The sequence below is a fragment of the Nomascus leucogenys genome, chromosome 22a (assembly GCF_006542625.1).
Source record: "Nomascus leucogenys isolate Asia chromosome 22a, Asia_NLE_v1, whole genome shotgun sequence".
Taxonomy (NCBI): domain Eukaryota; kingdom Metazoa; phylum Chordata; class Mammalia; order Primates; family Hylobatidae; genus Nomascus; species Nomascus leucogenys.
In genome coordinates this window covers 54,934,692-54,942,559 of record NC_044402.1, presented here as the reverse complement: position 1 = coordinate 54,942,559, position 7,868 = coordinate 54,934,692, and the positions used below count along the sequence as shown (strand labels likewise).

Here is a 7,868-nt window from a genome sequence, read left to right as displayed (position 1 = left end):
GGCCTCCCTCCAGGTTTCCCAGCCTCCAGGAAAGCACCCCCCGGCCCCGCATCATCCCGCGTCCGCGTCTGAGGCCCGTCTGGCAATCAAGGCCCGTATTCACCCTCAGAGAGGGAGTTACGGTTCTGCCAGCTCCAACCCTCTAAAGGCCACGCGGCAGGACGGAGGCAGCCTTTAAGAACAGCAGTTACCCCGAGGCCGCAGCGCGCGGACAGCGGGCGCGTGGGGAGGGACCTGGTGGCCCTCTACGCCCCGGCCCCGCCCCCCTCGCCCCGGCCCCGCCCCCTCGCCCCGGCCCCGCCCCCTCGCCCCGGCCCCGGCCCGGCCCCTCTCCCCGCCCCGCGCCAGGCTGCCCCTGCCAACCCCGCGGTGGGAGGACTCTGCTCTGAGGTCCTCGGGGGTGGTTGTTGCGGGCCTCGGCCTCCCTAGATTCCTTCCCATCTCCCCAGCAGCAATCCTCCCAGGGCCGTGGGCCAGGAACCCCTGGTGGTTCTGTACTCTGAGGTTCTGCAGACGCAGGGTGTAGTCTCCTGCGAGTCCATCTTGATTTGGAAGGCTGCGGGAGGAGGTGGCCGAGCCCCCTCCCCTAGACCGCGAGGCAGGACGGAGGCAGCCGTTAGGAACGGCCCCACTCCACCAGCCGGCCCCGCGGGGCGGTTACTGTGTTCCTGAGGTGTATCCCCCGGGGTGGGTGTATGGGGACCTCCACCTCCCTAGACTTCTAGGCCAGGGACGAAGATCACCTTAGAGGGTTTCCCAAGACGTCCCTGATTTCACATGTCCTGTCCTGCTGGCAGGCTGCGCCTCCTTTCTGCGCTTTGGGGAATGGTGCCTTCACACACTTTGTAAAGGTCTGGAACTGAGCTGAAGAGAAGTGATTGAGGGCTACTGTGGAAAGTCTCAGCTCATTCAGGTTTCTTCACCCACCAGACTGTCTATGGTGTCAGAAACATCTCTGGAGAGGCCTGCAGAAATTACTTTCCCGAGTCTTTGGGCTGGAAGGAACGAACAGTGCCTGACCAAGGACTCTGAGCAGGAGAGAGATGGGAGCAGAGAGGAGCCAAGGTCTACTATTTTCTGTCAATTAGATAGAAGCCCTGCCCAGAAGCTTTGAGCACCGCTGTCCCATTCCTCCCCTAAACCATCCAGGTTCCATCTGCCTTGAAGCCAAAGGATCTTCTTAGCTTCCTCAAGAAAAATTCAGGCCCAAGTTTCTCCACCAGCACTCTCCTCTCCCCGAAGGAGTAGGTGGGCTGCATTTATCTTCATATTCTATTCCATTCCGGACCGTCTTGGACTACCAGCCTGTCTGCCACCCCTCAGGGCCCTCCCCTCCTACTCTGCCCTTGCCCGCTGAGGCCCCAAGCTGAGGAGATGAGCAGAGCAGTAAAAAGAGGAGGTTTTGAAAAGCGATGTCCTCTCAGTCTTTAACAGGTGGCCCCCTTAGGAACCTGCAGGAAGTGGAAGTTAATAAGCTGAAGGTGGCCACAACCAATCTCTGCCACACTTGCACCCTCCCCCACCCCAAATCATTCCTTTTAATTAATAGTAGAAGACGTTTTTAAACATGTAACATGAATTGGCTATTTCTTGAGGCAAACAAAAGGTGGCTCAGAAGCGATACATTTGTACTTGTATAAATTCATTAAAGTAGAAAGCTTATAACCATCCAGGATTCATTGACAGCCCCAGTCCATCTACATGCAGAAATGGTCCCTCCAAAGCCCTCTATGACGATTATTCTCACAGATCGTCATGATAAACTGTAAGGGAATATACTAAGAAAGAGGGAAGAAGAGAGGAGTTCATTTTTAATTAGTGGTTGGAAATAGAGCAAAAGTTAGAGGGCCTTAGGTTTAAAACACAGATGTGCATTGTGATCGTCTGAAGGAAGAGCTGTTGACAGAGAAAACAAGGTGGTGAACTCTGCCCTGAGCCTGTGACAGTTAGGTGAGGGTGGCTCACCACCGAAGACAGGCCAGTAGAGCCCAGCAGGAAAGAGGGGTATCAGGCTGGAAGAAGTGGTTTGGCCCTGGCAGAGTGGTGGAGTGGCTGGAGCGACTGCAGGAGGAGGGTAGATCTGGAAGTGGGTCTGGGCTATACTTTGGCCTCAGCCAGGGAGCCAGAGAAGGAAGGCTTGGATTCGAGGGGGGAAATTCATTCTCCCAAATTGCTTTCTCAGAAGCTCCAATTCAGATCACCTGAAGACAGGGTCTGGGCCCCATTATGGCATAGTTCCCAAATGGGGCTGTGCTTGGAAGCCTTGGTGATTAAAGGGTGTTGACTAAAAGAGTCCAACTCTGTAAAATATTTGAAGAGATTTATTCTGAGCCAAATATGAATGACCATGGCCCGTGACACAGCCCTCAGGAGACCCTGAGAACATGTGTTCAAGGTGGTCGGGGTACAGCTTGGTTTTATATATTTTCGGAAGGCATGAGACTCAATCAAAGACATTTAAAAAATACATTGGTTTGGTTCAGAAAGGTGAGACAACTCAAAGTGGGGGCTTCCAGGCTATAGGTAAATTTAAACATTTTCTGATTGACAATTGGTTGGGTTTATCTGGAGACCTGGGATTAATGGAAAGGAATGTTCAGGTTAAGATACAGAATTGTGGGGACCAAGTTTTATTGTGCAGAGGAATCTCTCAGCAGACTTCAGAGAGACAGAGCGGGTTGTAAAATGTTTCTTATTGGACCTAAAACTAAGACCTGGCTCTTAGTTGATTATCTCCTGGATCTGGGAAGGAAGGAAGAAAACAAAGGAGAAAGGAAAGGTTTCCTGTAGAATGTGGATTTTTCCCACAGGAGACTTTGCAGGGCAATTTCAAGATATGGCAAGGAGATATATTTTGGGGTAAAACATTTTGATATTCTTCTTCATTATGCCACAGTCAGATTGGAAAGTCAGTCACAATATACAGGGTCAGATAAAACCCGTCTGGTGAGAATGTATGGTTGGTAGGGCATGACTCCCCAGACCCCTTAGATAGGAATCTGGGCAAGATAAAAAATCGGAGCTTAGTCCTCAAGGGGAGGGGCAGCAGCTCTGTTGGAGGGCTCACCAGGTGTCAGTACTGGATCACCAGGCTTGGGAGAGTAGAGGTGTCAAGGCCCCGAGAGCAGGGAGGGCCTTGGCCCCACCAGGAGGGCATCAGAAAGCAAGGAGCACTTGTAGTTCACCATGATTCCCCTCAAAGCCCTGGGCCAGCCTCCTGCAGGGAAGGCAGGCAGGAAGTCTTCCCCACAGGGACAGGCTTGCTTTTTTGGTCAGCCACCCTCTTCATATGAAAAACAGAGGTCCCCACTGCAGTGGTGCCACCAGAAGGAAATCAGAAGCTCTAAACTAGAGACCAGAACCTGTGGAAGCTTCGTAGAGTCACATCTTGTCATTTCTAGATGTTTCTACATTGGTTGGCTCTTTAATTTTTCTGCAGTTAAAACCCTTAAAACAGCAAGGAAGCAGGGGACAGGAGGGGAGCCCAGATCTCTCCCAAAGAAAAGGAGAAAAACTGAATCCTTGGGGCCTGCCCTACAAAGGAGTGGCGGGTTGGAGGAGGGTAGGCAGAGATTAAGGTGGTCTGGGACTTTAAGTAAAAGGCCCTGTGGATTTCATGGGGGGCAAGCCACGTGCAACAGAGAAGCTCAGGAACCAGGGGGGTTCGCACAGAGGTCTGGGTGCTGTGAGGTACAGGGAAAGAATTTGTGGGTCTGGACCAGTGGAGAGTTGGTTGAGTTTAATCTCTGATTTGTGTTGAGTGAATTTGAATATAGTCCAACCACCACCCCCCTACCCCAACTAGACCATGTGCCCCTCAGGAGCTGGGACTCTTATTTTCTATTCCTTATAGCAGGCTCAGTGCCTGACACACTAAGTTGAATTTTATTTAAAACATTTCATTTACATTAAATGGTATATTTGCAAGTTCATTCTTCCAGATCTCAGTTTATTCTTTTATCCAGTCATTTTAAAGAGATTCTCTCAGACCCTCCACTAGCTAAGGGAATGGAAATTTTCTTCCAGAATTGTCAGGAAATTGGACTTACTAACTTAGTGAGCTACTTATTTTATCTAGAATTAACTGGGTTTAATAAAATATATATGCACTTTGGGAATGGATGAGGTGCTACACAAATGAAAGATGGTATTATTCTTCATACAGTGTTTTTGATTATAATAGATTATTCTCTGCCAAAACCCAGAAGGGCTAAGTTGAGGTAGGTTGCTGAAAGGGGAGGAAGTCTAAATAGCAGAATCAGACTTTTCCATAAGTTTGCAGCGGGGTATGGACAACACTCAGGCAACCAGCCCTCGGCACAGCAACAGGGACCCACCTCCAAAGTTGGGGCTGAGTAAAGACATATTCCCGGGGCAAGGCTTTGCCAAGGCAGGCCTCTTCTGAAACATAAGCCCCATCTTTCTCCCAGCCCTGCCACCCCACCTCAGATGTGCTATCTAGAAGCTGCATATCTGGGGTCATTCAAACTCCTGGCTCGAATCACTGGAATCACCTGAGCAGGATAATTTTACATTAATGATTAAAAATTGCTCTTCTAGATACAGCCTTGCCTCAGGGTAGCCATTAAGAACATTACTTCCTAATTTAAGAAGCTCAATGTAGGGCACTTTGGGCATTTAAAAAGAGGGAACTGTACTCATATCTTGATAAATTGTAAAATGTCTCCCATCGTCTTCTTGTTCCGTATCTCCTCTTCTGCTTTCTACCATTGCACTCTCTGGCATATAATCCTTTTAAAGAATAAAAACAAATTAAAAAAAAAGGAAGATAATGAAAAGCCTATTGTTTCTTAGTGTCCGCTGATGTTAAACCTGCACACGCATGCACAGTTATGAATTTTGTGTATTTCCTCCGGGGGATGGAGTCATAAAGGATTGCACTTTGGTATGTGATTTTGGAGGCTACACTTAAAATGGGAATTTGAATGTAGTTGAACAGACTTTTAACGTTGCCCTGAGAAGAATTATACTGGCATTTGCTGGTCTGCTGTGTCACACCCCAGAGTGTGGAGGATCCTCACTGGCTCTGTGACTCACCCTGGAAGTTGCACCTTTCTCGGGGGGCAGGGTGGGGAGTTGCTTTTTATAAGTAAACCCCAGAGAGCAGTGTTTCAGTATCAGTTTCTCAACAAATTTGAGAGCAGATTGTGCCTCAATCTCTTTCGTTGGGGGTGCTCTCCAAGCTCTCTGGGGTGCTGCCAAGCCAGGATCTCCCATTCTGATGCATCCTGGGTCTCCTCCTCCCTTGCCTGCCTCTTCCTTGTTCTCCACTCTGAGCCAGTTAGACGGGTGAAGCAGAGAACCCGTCTAGTCCAAACTCCTTATTTTACAGATCAGGAAAGTGAGGCCCAGAGAGGGATCGCCCTCACCCCATCCTGCATCCCCTCTCCTCCTCTTCTGCCTTCACCCCAATACCTTCCAGCGTGAATGATGCCAACCCTGTCTCTCTTCTAGCCCCACGTCCTGCATTACTCTTTTCACAACATTTTTGAGTAGGTGGCCTGCCGCAATCTTATATTTGGCATGGCAAAGGCAGACTCCTTTACCTCCCTCCAGACCCCCAACTCAGCCACTGTGGGTGCTGTAAGGCCAGTCCCCACCTGTGTCTTTCTCTTCATCACAAACTCAGCACGTGCTACTTTGTCTTTTACCTCCTCATGTCCACAAAACAGGCCACAACCAAGGTCATGCTGCCAAACAGATCTGGGAGAATGGTAATTGACAATTCACACTAAAAATTGTGTTGAACAAAAATTCTGTTCTATTAGAAAAATGACAGGAGGGACAACTTTGCCATTATGTTGCTTTCTCCTCAATCAGGACACACAAAAAATCTCAATAAATATGTTATATCAAAGGCTCGCGAACATCATTCAAATCTTCCCTAACCCATTGCTTTCATTTGAAAAACGAGCATTTCATTAAAAACAGGACTGTTGTGTGTGACACTTGACAGGATGTTAATTTGTTGTAGGAATCTGTCAGTGTGCAAACAAATACTTGCATGTTTTGTGCAGATGAAGTAACCGCTTGTAGAATGGCAAAACCAGAAGGCATTTGGGTGACCTGCTTTGGCCTTTGGACTTTACAGAGAAGAAACTGATGCCTGGTGAGAGGAAGGGACTTGCCCAGGGCTACTCACTGGTAGTAGAACTGGGACTAGAACGAGAGCCTCCCGACCCCCAGGCAGGGCCCTTCCTTCTCACAATGGCAGAACCACAAGATATTGACAATGGAAAGGATCTTGGAGGTCTCCCTAACACTTCTAAACACTGAAAGGTTGGACCAACCGCATCGAGAGAGAGCCAACTACGCTGAAGAACTTGTCATCACCTCCTGAGAGCTGCCTGAATTGGAGGCGCAACTCCCAGGAAGTAGTGACTCCTCTTCAGAAGCTGGATCTGCAAGCCTATGCAAATGTGAGGTGTCCGGTTCCCTCCCTCCACTGGTGGAAGCTGCTAGAGGGCAGACACTACGCATCTCGATTCTTTGCTGTCATCTTTCAGCTGTCAGCTCTGATGTTTCCTCATCCAACGGGTGCTTATGGAAGCCCCCCAGCTGCTGGGCCAGTCGCCAGCCATCTGAGGTGTCGACAGAGAAAGAGAAAGACCAGGAAACCATTTCTAACATAGTTGGCCCAGAGCAGAGAGTGAATCGCCAGAAACAGCCTGGAAGAGGCTATAAAACGAAAATAAAACAGGATGGTAATTTATGATGAGCAGTAAAAAGGCCTGGGAAGCTGAGCAGCCAGTGAAGGTTCATTTCCCTCTACTCTGTGGATCTCTAACCATGCTGAGCATTTCCCTGTCCAGCCTGGCAGCCCCCCAAATTTGGAAAGCCCTCTGTCCCCCACATCAAGGTGAGAAAGTAAGGTTGTCTTGACAGCCCTTGCTATGCTGGTTCTCCTCTGCAAAAGCACCTGCCCACAGGGCCCCAAAACCCTTATGATAAAATCCATTTCCATTGTGCAACACCGTATAGATGGTGAGGCACGTTCCCACCCATTATGTCATTTGATCCTTACACAAACTCTGGGAGGGGCCTTTGTTTTTTTGAGACCGAGGCTTGCTCTGTCGTTAGGCTGGAGTGCAGTGGTGCCATCTTGGCTCACTGCAACCTCCGCCTCCCATGTTCAAGTAATTCCCCTGCCTCAGCCTCCTGAATAGCTGGGACTACAGGTGTGTACCACCACACCTGGCTAATTTTGGGAGGGTCCTTTTATGAAGATATAAGGATACTGAAAATCACTCACAGCAAATCAAAGACCCAAGACCTGACAAACCCCAGACCTGGACTCAGGATGACCCAACAATCTATTTCAAGATCAAAGTCTTTCTCAAACCTACCCCATGAGTCTTGCTAGGAGCAGAAGACTTTGAAATTTAAGATGTTAAGTGTAGGCTGTTCCCCTACTTCTACACTCCTCCCATCCGGGAAGCCCCAAAGGCTGGAGCCCAGGTCCAGGACAAAGGGCACCCACAGAGAGCCTAAAGAGCCTCAAGGTGGAGTGAGCCAACTTGAGAGGGAGGCCAGCAAACCTCTCTGATGTCAGAGCCTTCAGGCAGTGATTAGGGCAGGCTACCTCTCTGCCTCTCCCTGGCCCTATCAGGGTGGTCACCCACGAGTCACTGAAGTTTATGGAGCCCATGGGCTGTCCCTGCTCTGAGGAGCCCAGCTGGGTCTCCACAAGGCCTGGCCAGGTATCCCAAAGGGCTAAGCCAGTCTCTTCCCCACTTACTGGTGGGTGTGAATTGCTCCTAGCTGCCTGTACCTCTCGACCTCTCATCCTGTGCAGGGGGGGTGGTGTGCCCCCTCAAGCTCCCAATCTACGAAGTTCAAAAGTAAGG

The 7,868-nt window shown here is 49.6% G+C and overlaps 1 long non-coding RNA gene across 1 annotated transcript; it reads left to right on the top strand.

The window, feature by feature from the left end:
* The first annotated feature begins 630 nt into the window (after positions 1–630).
* Positions 631–1,668, top strand: LOC115832378. Its single transcript, XR_004027868.1, has 2 exons — positions 631–673; positions 931–1,668. It is a non-coding gene; the product is annotated as an uncharacterized LOC115832378 (long non-coding RNA).
* The last annotated feature ends 6,200 nt before the right edge of the window (positions 1,669–7,868 follow it).